Here is a 12213-nt window from a genome sequence, read left to right on the forward strand (position 1 = left end):
TACATCCACTGCAGTTCACATGTAAATGAAACTTCCTGGCGGGTCAGAACTGTAAGTCGGGCCGAGAGTCCGCTGCAAAGTGAAAATTTCTTTCTGGAAACATCACAGTTAAGTGTTTCGCTCTCGGTTCATACAACTACTTTTGGACTATTTATGTACAACAGTCTCAAATAGCACGTGGGAAAACTGAAGACCTAAATATTTCCTTGCGAGCTCCGAGTTCTTTTATTTTATTACGACCATCATTCCCCATGTGTGCGTGGGAGTAATCATAATATTTCGGCACTAAGAACAGAAAGTTGGTGCTTTAAATTTCCTGAAAAGATCTCACTGAAGCAAAAAGTGCCTCTGCTTTAACGATTTTCATCTCATATTGCTTCTGATATCCGTGACAATCTCTCCCCTACTTCACGATAACACAAAACGAACTGCCTTCATCTGAAATTATCTGGTGCCCCCCGTCAATCCTATCTAGTAAGGATCTCATACTACGTGGCAACTCTCTAGCGGAGGATGGACAAGTGTAGTGCAGAATGTCTTTTTAGCAGATTTGTTGCGTCTTGTAAACGTTCCGCATGTAAAATGCAGTCTTTTGTCCACTTTTCGTGAAACATTTTCTGTATTATGATAACAATTTAAGTTGATCTTAACTATATATACCTGATATAAATATGTGTGATTTATAGTGTAATCATATTTCACGGATTTTTTAGTACTTATGTGGAGGACCTCACACTTTTGGTATTCAGGGTCAATCAATCGACACGATTCGCACTATGCAAATATTTTGTGTAAATCAGTTTGTAATTAGTTATGATTTTCTGATGGTATTGATAGATGGCAAACGACAGCATCATCTGCAAACCGTCTAAAATGGCTGCTCGAGTTGTGCTCGTAATAGGTAATGATATTGGGAAAGAAAGACATGCACTCAAAGTTTTACCGATATTTCGATAGTGAAGTTATTATCAACCGATCGATACCAACCATAAAAAACAGTACTGAAACAAACCCACTGAAGTTATCACATTGGATCTGATCTGCAAAAATGCCTTGACCACACCTGGGCCGGCCGCAGTGGCCGAGCGGTTCTAGGCGCTACAGTCTGGAACCACGTAACCGCGACGGTCGCAGGTTCGAATCCTGCCTCGGGCATGGATGTGTTAGGGTTCAGTAGTTCTAAGTTCTAGGGGACTGATGACCTCAGATGTTAAGTCCCATAGTGCTCAGAGCCATTTGAGCCACACCTGACTTGTCCCATCTCGACGGCAATGCTACTCAGTCGCTGCTGAAATTGTACATTACTGTAGCTGTGTTTTGACCTCCTTGTTAATAGATACCATGAAATCCAACATTGCACTAGTCTAATTCAGTATTATTCTGTTGATTTCGTACATAACATTTCATTTTAGAAATCATATTGTTTGTGGCGACAAATGGTTCAAATGGCTCTGAGCACTATGGGACTTAACAGCTGAAGTCATCAGTCACTTAGAACTATTTAAACGTAACTAACCTAAGGACATCACACACTCCAAGTCCGAGGCAGGATTCGAATCTGCGACCGTAGCGGTCGCGCGGTTTCAGACTGAAGCGCCTAGAACCACTCGGCCACACCGGCCGGCTGTGGCGACAAATACAACGGCAGATTGCGTATCCAGTGGGCGTCGCTGGAGACATCCGGCATATGCAGGATATAACGAAAGGATACTGGCAACTTCGAGGTGTTGTATGGAGTGTCTTGCAAAAAAAGTTAAAAGGAAAAACCATGTCCGAAAAAAGTCATCCGACGAAGGTACAGATCATCGAAATTGAATAGATCAGTGTCTTCCGCTGGTCCACCACCTTGGCAGACAACGTTTATACGTTTGCGTACCACAAACGAAACTTCTCCCAATGAGCTTGACATAATTCAGAGCGAACCCGTCCATGCTGGTCACATCACAGAGGCGACTGCGAAGTGCAGTCACTTCAGTGTACAAACGCAGGTTTGCTTTACAGAAGTGGTGTGGGCTTGCGGTAGGTGTTGATTCCTGTAACTTTGTGCTCTGCAGCTTCATTGGATGACATTTCCAAATATAGATTCCTACCCTCAATTTGTTGCCCACGACACATTCTACTACACTGTCAATTTTATCGGTATCATTTAGTTACACCCTTATATTTCCGTTGTTGAAAATCATATTTATATCTAATAGACGCGTCAGTTAATTTTGTGTTCAGCAACTAAAATTTGATCTGAATGCCAGTAAGCATAAAATTATTTTATCGAATGCGCTAAGAATAACATTGAGTCTCTATTTCTAAACATCTCGTCCCGACTATTTCACGAAAACTTAAGAACTAATACTGAGATACTTCGGTATGCTATTTTACAATGCGTGGCCATGATGGCCTAGCGGGTAGAGCACTAGACTCCGTTCCTGGAGATCACAGATTGAAAGCGGGGTAGGTGCTGGGATTTTTACTAGTTGCAGTCCCTCGAGGATGGCCCCATTCTATTCAGCCAGCTATCCCCAGGCGATGGCCTACAGACAGGTAAACAGACTGGCTCTCGGCTTGCACGACTGACTTTTTTTTATTATTGTCTACTGAAAGTGATTTAAGTAAAAGTTATGTTATAACAATGGCAACGTATAAATGTTTATTAGAATTTCCATCTTAAGCAGTATTCTGTACTTGAAACCTTTGAGGAAATTGCAAATTTGTGGTAAGGTCTTTTGGGACCAAACTGCTGTGGCCTTTGGTCCCTAAGCTTACACACTGCTTAATCCAACTTAATCCAAAGACAAAAGACACACCCATGGCCGAGGGAGGACTCGAACCTCTGACGAGGGGAGCTGCGCGAACTGAGGCAAGGCGCCCCCAAGATCGCGCGGCTGCCCCGCGCGGCAAAATCTTTGAGCATGTGTTGTGAGAGAGAGGCTAATTAGAGCTTTACTCTAGGCCAGTGGTCGTCAAACATTTTTTCTAAACAGCTAGTTCTGATATGGGGAGGCGGCACCTCGCGTCCCATACACTACTGGCCATTGAAATTGCTACACCAAGAAGAAATGCACATAATAAACGAGTATTCATTGGACGAATATGTTATACTAGAACTGACATGTGATTACATTTTCACGCAATTTGGGTGCATAGATCCTGAGAAATAATTGCCTTGATACGCCTAGGCATTGAGTCAAACAGAGCTCAGATGGCGTGTACAGGTACAGCTGCCCATGCAGCTTCAACACGATACCACAGTTCATCAAGAGTAGTAACTGGCGTATTGTGACGAGCCAGTTGATCGACCACCATTGACCAGACGATTTCAATTGGTGCAAGATCTGGAGAATGTGTTGGCGAGGCAGCAGTCGAACATTTTATGTATCCAGAAAGGCCCGTACAGGACCTGCAACATGCGGTCGTGCATTATCCTGCTGAAATGTAGGGTTTCGCAGGGATCGAATGAAGGGTAGAGCCGCGGGTCGTAACACATCTGAAATGTAACGACCACTGTTCAAAGTGCCGTCAATGGGAACAAGAGATGACCGAGACGTGTAACCAATGGCACGTCATACCATCACGCCGGGTGATACGCAAGTATGGCGATGACGAATACACGCTTCCAATGTGCGTTCACCGCGATGTCGCCAAACACGGATGCGACCATCATGTTGCTGTAAACAGAACATGGATTCATCTGAAAAAATGACGTTTTGCCATTCGTGCACCCAGGTTCGTCATTGAGTACACCATCGCAGGTGCTCCTGTCTGTGATGCAGCGTCAAAGGTAACCGCAGCCATGGTCTCCGAGCTGACAGTCCATGCTACTGCAGACGTCGTCGAACTGTTCGTGCAGATGGTTGTTGTCTCGCATACGTCCCCATCTGTTGACTAAGGGATCGAGACGTGGCTGCATGATCCGTTACAGCCATGCGAATAAGATGCCTGTCATCTCGACTACTAGTGATACGAGGCCGTTGGGATCCAGCACGGCGTTCCGTGTTACCCTCCTGAACCCATCGATTCCATATTCTGCTAACAGTCATTGGATCTCGACCAACGCGAGCAGCAATGTCGCGATAGGCTACAATCCGACTTTTATCAAAGTCGGAAACGTGATGGTACGCATTTCTCCTCCTTACACGAGGCATCACAACAATGTTTCACCAAGCAACGCCGGTCAACTGCTGTTTGTGTATGAGAAATCGGTTGGAAACTTTCCTCATGTCAGCACGTTGTATGTGTCGCCACCGGCACCAACCTTGTGTGAATGCTCTGAAAAGCTAATCATTTGCATATCACAGCATCTTCTTCCTGTCGGTTAAATTTCGCGTCAGTAGCACTTCATCTTCGTGGTGTAGCAATTTTAATGGCCAGTAGTGTATGTACCGATCTTATTATTAATGGGTAACCTACATAAATTAATACATTATGGGCCCCCAATGGACAAGCAATGTAGCACGGGCGCAATAAATTGGCCGCTGGTCCCCAAGTATTGATCGTTAAAAGTCAGCACCATTCAGAACACTTTGTGCGACTCTTCTGTTTCATTACTACTGTCCTCAGCTACTCCGAAGTTGTGACACTGTAACTCGATGGCGAAGTTTTGTTGTGTTATCTGCGTAAGCAGATTTTTAATTGATTAACACTTTTACTGCCGGCTAAGTAAGCCTTGCCGTTTCTTAGAATCCCGAACATTTTTATCATTTTTCAATATTTTTTTATTAAGAACACAAGCCAACATCTAACTACGATAATAACCTTTTATGAAAGCCTGAAACTTGCTGTGCTTCTTCTGGATTACGCTTATAAATTGTTAAACGTTCCTTTCACATAGGACAATTTTTTCCAGCAAGGTTTCTTGTACATGGCTATTTCTCACTCACTGCACTGCTATGCAGTGTATTTTCTTGCAGCCTTTCGTGTTGGCCTACAGCAACTAAAAAGTATGTTTCATGGTTCAGAAAATGAGGGAACATCAGAAAAGAACGCAATGTTTAAACTAACGTTTTACGCGGTCAAAACGAGAAATACTCACTTGAAGTTTGACACACTTTTTCCTGCACAGAGTTAGAATCATCATGTGAATCGTCGATGTCGTCATCCTCACTACCATTTTCAACAAATTGTTGCTCCAATTCACGCAACATTTCGTCGACCGTAAGACATCGCGAAACCGTGTCCTTCGTTTCTATACGGTCAGAACGAACAGCTGCCGCCCTCCAGCAGTTTAACTTCACGCCTCAAACGGCCCATTTTAGAAACTGCATTCCTCTCGCTAAACAGTGAAGACGGATCGAGTCCGTCAATGTACATCGCTTCATATTCAAACTGGGAGAAACTGTACATCGTCACTTGTCAGGACTGGCAATCTTCGAAATTTTCACGTCCCGTCAATTGACGAGATTAGCAGTGATTGTATGAGATTTAAATCCACTGTGCAGTATGGGACACGATACTGCTCTAAGGTATTTGGAGTCCTCTTGAATTGATCTTTAACATACATGAAATATTGTGTTAACATCACAGAGGTAGTTTCAACATGAAATACTATACTCCCAGAACTCATTTCCAACAAATAGTGAGTCCAGCCAACTGTTTTACAGAGCTCATGTCTCGCTCTTTGCGACAGAGTATGAAAGTATAGTTTCCTTCATCTGGTAGCGCCACAGACTTCCTGACTTCTGACAGCGAATATCTGATTGGCACCAACTGTGTTGTCATAAACTTCATCATTATTCATCGGAGATTTACACTATGGCCCTATGTCTGACTTGTGGATTGTCATAATAATTAATATACTTCATTAACCGTGAAGATCTTCACCGCGATGTAATAATCTGTTGTCATAACGAAGCTCTAGTGAATTTCTAAAATAGTAACAGTAGATAAGTAAGTTGTATACAAGAATAAAAAGGCCACTTTTTTATCATTAGGTTTGTAGAAAACTCTGTCAGTTGCTTAACAGATTTTAACTAAATGAAACATGCACAGAATTTTCACGCATTGTATATAGAACAATCGTGCAGGTTAACCAACGAATTGCATTAATATAGAAACGATTGTGGCAACAAAGAGTCCTCTGTTCTTGGTGTGTCCGGTGTACCCACATAAAACACCAGCATTCATTCTACCGAAACACAACGAAATAAAAAGGGGTAGGACGAAAAATATATGAAAAAATAATAAAACAACAAAACCTTTATTTCGATAGATCAGAAAGTATTCAATAATCCGAACTCTGTATACCAATTAAAGTTAGTTTGCCTAATGGTCACGAATCGCATTATCTTGTATGACTCTGCGGAAAGCTGTGCGTTTTTATTTTGTTTCCCATTCATTTCTCGTCACCATAAAAATTCCAAAGCTCAGAATTAAAATGGCTGAGTTAATGAGGTGGATAAATCCGAATAATTACACTTTGTCTATTAACGCCGTCAGAAGAATAATACCAGTGCGGCAGCCAAATTTCCTCTGCTAATGTTTAGCCTTTACTTTTGTAGACTCATATAATTCTGGAAGCCTCTAATTTCTAATATATGTTAAAAATCTGCACTTCTGCAAGCAATAATCAAATTATTTACTAAACTTCATACAGAGTCACTCAAAAAAGTTATATTCTGGTTAGATGAATCGTGAGAAAGCTCTCACTAAACGACGTATAGTCTCAGTTCATAGCTGTAATAATTACGGAGATGTCGATATCAACTTTTTCAAGTGGAACTGCAGTAATTTCTGTTGCTAATATCTTAATTCTAAGTACTAGTTTCGAAATAATAACAATTTTCAGAATGCAGAGTTTATGTGTTTTGAACACGAAACCGATTGTTACTTTGTGCTCAAGTTCGTGATTTCATATCCAATTATGAAACTATATCACTTCGGTAAAGGAGCAAAAAGAGCGCTGCACCACCGCGATACCGGTATAAAAGCGCCGTAGATTAGATTAGATTAGATTCACTTTCATTCCAATTGATCCGTAGTGAGGAGGTCCTCCAGGACGTAGAACATGTCAGAAAAACAATAACATATGACAAATATCTACAACTGAAACAAATAAGCTAATGTACCTTCCACAGGTCCCAAGTGGAATGAGCGTCACTTTTTTTAATGAACACTTTATGAAAGAATCATTTTACAAACACTAATAGCCGGCCCCAAGCGGCCGAGCGGTTCTAGGCGCTGCAGTCTGGAACCGCGCGACTGCTACGGTCGCAGGTTCGAATCCTGCCTCGGGCTTGGATGTGTGTGATGTCCTTAGGTTAGTTAGGTTTAAGTAGTTCTAAGTTCTAGGGGACTGATGCCCTCAGCAGTTAAGTCCCATAGTGATCAGAGCCATTTGAACCATTTGAACAAACACTAATGCACTGAATTTAATATGAAAAAAGTTTTTTTATTTATAAGGTAATAAACATGGAATATTACTACTATAATACTTATTTACAATGAACACTTTACTGCACTGAAATGGTGCGGAAGTTAGATTGTACTTACACACACACACACACACACACACACACACTTATTTGCAATGTACACATTACTGCACGGAAATTGTACCGAAGGCTTGTCTTAAAGTGAATTTCATAGGTTGTTAAGCTTTTTATGGCTGCTGGCAAGTTATTGAAAATGTGTGTTTCTGAATAATGCACACCTTTTGTACAAGAGTAAGTGATTTTAAATCCTTGTGAAGATTATTCTTATTTTTAGTATTGATTCCATGAATTGAGCTGTTGGTTTGAAAAAGTGATATATTTTTAATGACAAATTTCATTAAGGAATAAATATGTTTGGAAGCAGTAGTTGGTATCCCTAGTTCCCTAAACAGGCTTCTGCAGGATGTTCACACCACATATAACTCTTACTGCACGTTTTTGCGCCCAGAAAACTGTATCTTGGCTTCATGAATTATCCCAAAAAGTAATCCCATATGACATTATGGAATGAAAGTAAGCATAGTATGCCAGCTTTGTCATTTTTATATCCCCTATGTCTGACATAATTCGCATTGCAAATAGAGATCAGTTAAGACTCTTCAGCAGTTCTGTGGTGTGCTCCTCCCAGTTGAATTTATTATCAAGCTGTAATACCAAGAAATTCACACTGTGCACTTCTTCTTTCTGCTTGTTATTGTATGTTAGGCATACACTTGTGGGACACCCCTTACAAGTTCTGAACTGCATGTAGTGTGTTTTTTCAAAGTTTAGTGACAAAGAATTGGCTAGGAACTAGTGATTAATGTCCACAAATATTTTATTAGCCGATCTTTCTAAGACTACACTTGATTTGCTATTTATTGCAATGTTTGTATCATCGGCAAACAAGACGAACTTGGCATCTGGTAATGTTACTGATGAAAGGTCATTGATATACACAAGAAAAAGTAAGAGCCCTAAAATGGAACCATGTTGGACCCCACATGTAATTTATTAGTTCCCATTTGGATTATGCCTGGTAGCTTAATAAATGTCTCTTTCCTAACAACACCCTTTGTTTCCTATCATAGATATAAGATTTGGAGCATTTTGCAGCATTTCCTGTTACACCATAATATTCTAATTTACTTAAAAGAATATTGTGATTTACACATTCAAATGCCTTTGACAGATCACAGAATATACCAGTTGCCTGTAATTTTTTGTCTAATGAATTAAGCACATTTTCACTGTAAGTGTAGATAGCCTTCTCAATATCAGAACCCTTTAGAAATCCGAACTGTGACTTTGACAGTATGTTATCTGAAATAAGATGGTTATAAAGCCGATTGTACATTACTTTTTCTAAAATTTTTGAGAATGCTGGCAAAAGTGAAATTGGACGGAAATTTGATGGCATTTCTTTATCTCCCTTCTTAAACAGTGGCTTAACTTCAACATATTTCAACTATTCAGGAAATATTCCACTGATAAACGACTTGTTACATAGATAGCTTAATATGTTACTTCCCTCAGAATCACATTCTTTAATTAACTTTGTTGATATTCATCACACCAACTAGATATTTTTGATTTTAAAGACATTAAGATGGAAATTATTTCTGCTGGGGTAGTGATGGTCAAATTCATATTATGGAAGTTACTTGAAATGTCTGGTCTGCGGTATTCCATAGCATCATCTACAGAACCTGACAACCCCATCTTTTCAGTAACAGTTATAAAATGTTTGTTAAAAAAGTTCTGCAACACTACACATATTTGTCACCAATGTATCATTTACTCTTAATCTATTTGACCCTCTTCATGCCTGGTTCTACCAGTCTCCTCCTTCACAATATCCCATATTGTCTTTATTTTGTTATCTGATATGACTACCTTTTCCTTGTAATATATATGCTTTGCTGTCCATATTACAATCTTTAATATTTTGCCGTATTTCTTGTAATGTGCTATAGCATCAACATCAGAACTGGTTCTGATTGAAGATACAGTTTCCTTTTTGTTTTACAAGATACCCCTATTCCTTGAGTAACCCATGGCTTCTTTGTAGAATTTGCTCTAACCTTGGCTAGTTTTGGGGGAAACAATGTTCAAATAAGGTAAGCACTTTATTAGCAAAAGTGTTATATTTTTCATTCATGCCATGAGCGCTATAAATATTGTTCCAATGAATGTCTCTGTCCCAAAATAATCAATTTTTGGCTTATTGATTACCCTCTTGAGCTCAGATTTAACAGATTTTATATCCTGTTCATTATTAACGTTTAACAGAAGGAACTGCATGTCATTGTCTGAGAGGCCATTGACTATTGGTTTTGTAATATAAGTTTGTTCATTGGACTTTTCCATTAAGACATTATCATTGGCTGTTTGTGAGCAATTGGTTACTTTAGTGGGGAACTTCACAGCGGGAATTAAGTTGAATGATAGTGTTACTAACTCAAATAAGATCTTATTGAGAGAGTCTTTAAGGAAATCTACATTGAAATCACCAGCAACCACTCTTTCTTTGTTTTTGGTTGTTAAATGGGCTAGTACAGCTTAAAGGTGGTTTACGAACAGATTAAAGTTACCTGCAGGTGCTCGATATACACTCAATATTATGAAGGACTTTTTGAAAAATTCTGCTTCTGTTGCACATGCTTCCGTATGCTGTTCTAGGCAAAATTTATGAATGTCTATGTTCTTAAATTTATGACATTTCCTGATGAATGTGGCAACTCCTTCTTTCTCAGTTTCTGCCGTAGAAGAAATGTAACTTTAATTCTGTTTGTTCGTCCACTTGTGTTGATCGCTGATTGGTCTGAACAAATTAATGTCTTCCATAAACCAAGACAGCCTACATACGCTACTTCAGATACGAAGAATACAGAAGGACAGAAGAAAAGCGAAGAGAACTGTTGAGTTGTGCGTGCAACGTCGATTCCAAACAAGAATGGAAGTGCAACGACGGTGCAAGAAATTACTTTTGGATGGGCAATGGAGTACTACGAAGAAAATAGGAACAAGTCTTCAATGAGCAGACCGAACGAAAAAGATGTTATGGTACCTGTTGGTCAGAACACACATGTCAGCTACAGAGAAATGGCGCGTGCCTCTGGAATATTATAAACCGTTCAGGAAATACTGTGAGGTTAACAGATTATCTGAATCTCCCTACACTTGCCTGTTTCCTCACGGCCTAGCTTTATGTTTTTTGTTAAGGATGACCTCTTAGTGTTGGTATCTACATACTTTCGAGCACTGAAGTCTTAAATACCGTGGTGGAGGGTCCAGTTTTGTTGGACTAAGATACAGATACCTTAGTTCATCGTGGATGGAGTATTTTCCGTTCGCGACGAACTGGAGTGGATTTATCTGTCTAACCACTAAATAAATAAAAAGAAAAAGAGTTCCCTAGACGCGCCAATGGGGCCCTACTACCGCCATGTCATCATCTGCCAATGGCTTCATCAGATGCAGTACGCAGGAGCATCTGTACATTACATTCCTTGAACTTGGAACTGCTGCTAACTGCTCGAGTAGTTGCGTAGTTGGCCTCAAGAAGATGAGTGCACCCTTACCAGTCCTGCAACCAAGGGAAAATGCTTAGCAGGAGCTGGAATCGAATCCGGGTCTCCTGCAATGCAGTCAGCCTCACTAACCAATTTTTTTCATCTCATTTTGTTTGTAATTGTTCGTTGCGTATGGTCGGAATGGACGTCCAATGGCGCCCGTTCACGTTCATACTTGGTCCATTCACTCAGGTCTTTTAATTACAGAGGGCAGCTAACTCTCTGACCGAACACACTGACACACTGAGATACCTTGCCGTCTACGTAAAGAAAATGAAAAAAGCGACTCAGCTGCGGAGGTGGACAATTATTACAGTAATATATGCAAGTATCTAATTCCTTACGTTAAGATAAAATTGTTTACTAGCAGCCTCAGAACGAAATTTTTGTCGGACAGCATTGTAGAAAATGGCGTACAGTATCGTTGTGAAATTTCTCTGCAAAACTTCCTGTTCACTATGTCAGTCCTTCTATTCTCACTTTGAAGGTTTGTCTCCATTTACTACGATTCCATCTTCACTCTTCTCTATCTGTTCTCAAAATAATAAATGTTAACAAAACTGTGTGGTATAACTCAACACGACCAACACAACGACGATTCCGACAGCGTTGACTTGTCCTGCTGTGTATTACCACACTGTGTTCGGTGAATGACAGACTCCACTGTCAACGCCAGCCACGACTGACCAACGTCATAACCATCATCACATCATGAAATCTATGTCTCTTGCTTAATCTTACTGTCCATTGTTCATGTATCCGTGCTTCGTTGTTGGTCTAAGTTTGGATTAATCTTAGACCGTCTTGTGAAAGTTACTAGCCGCGGTAGTGTGTCTCTTATATTTCTTTACGACAAAGTCTCAGCCCATTCTGAAGATTACAATTGATGTATGATTCTTTTACTGACGGCCATGTCCTACACCGTACCCGGGTTGCGCCTATTAAGTCTTCATTGTGCTGTTTTTGTGTTGTTGTTCTTTACGTTAAATATGCGCTGTTATTTCGACAGAAAACAAGGAAGACCCGAGAACTTTTAGTGCCAAGTAGTATAATCGTAGTTAGGTTATAATCAACACAAGCTTCACAGGCCTATCGTGTTTGGTCTCAAACTATAAGAGATTATCCTTAATTTTTGAAATGGAGGACATGAAGGAGGAATCAAGTGCAGAACTGGCCTTATGTCTTTGTATTTTATTAAGTATGGTCCATGTTATATAAATTATATCCTCGGCGAC

General features: G+C 40.1%; 1 protein-coding gene across 1 annotated transcript in view; it reads right to left on the minus strand.

Moving 5' to 3' along the window:
- Positions 1-12213, minus strand: part of LOC126474599 (regulating synaptic membrane exocytosis protein 1-like) — a 99054-nt gene that overhangs the window by 12528 nt on the left and 74313 nt on the right. The gene's annotated exons all lie outside the window — the stretch shown is intronic.

The sequence above is a fragment of the Schistocerca serialis genome, chromosome 4 (assembly GCF_023864345.2).
Source record: "Schistocerca serialis cubense isolate TAMUIC-IGC-003099 chromosome 4, iqSchSeri2.2, whole genome shotgun sequence".
Taxonomy (NCBI): Eukaryota; Metazoa; Arthropoda; class Insecta; order Orthoptera; family Acrididae; genus Schistocerca; species Schistocerca serialis.